This window comes from Bison bison, unplaced genomic scaffold, assembly GCF_000754665.1.
Source record: "Bison bison bison isolate TAMUID 2011002044 unplaced genomic scaffold, Bison_UMD1.0 scf7180017864295, whole genome shotgun sequence".
Taxonomy (NCBI): Eukaryota; Metazoa; Chordata; class Mammalia; order Artiodactyla; family Bovidae; genus Bison; species Bison bison.
Window position 1 is genome coordinate 2,291,977 of NW_011494867.1, and position 595 is coordinate 2,292,571.

The window sequence follows — 595 nt, forward strand, 5'->3', positions numbered from 1 at the left end:
TTTTACTTTCATGCATTGGAGAAGGAAATGGCAACCCACTCCACTATTCTTGCCTGGAGAATCCCAGGGACAGAGGAGCCTAATGGGCTGCTGTCTATGGGGTCGCACAGAGTCGGACACGACTGAAGCGACTTAGCAGCAGCAGCAGCATACTGCTGATCGGTGATTCACTCAATTCTCACAGATCCTCTGACCAACCCATAAAGATAGCTGCACGACAGTTTTAGAATGATCCCTTTAATACAAAAGGTTCAGAATGGCCTTGGCGAGGCCAAGGGAAATCTGAAGGTCCTTCTGAAGAGCTGGGTATTTATCATTTCTCCAACTTCTTTACCGGGGCGTGGCACAACGCATTTCTCCGCGAAAAGAGTAAATTTCGCCTTTCTCCGTCGCCGCCCAGTTCTCCGCATTCTCTTACTCTAGGAGTACGACAGGGAGGAAGGACCCAACCAGCGGGGCCCTCGGGCAGCTTGGGGGATGTAGTTTCGGCACGCACCGCCTGCGTCCCAACGTGTTCATAACCACGAGAACCGGCAGCAAGGCCCCAGGCACAGCCGTCCCGGCCGGAGCCTCGAGGCGCTTCCTAGTCCAGACT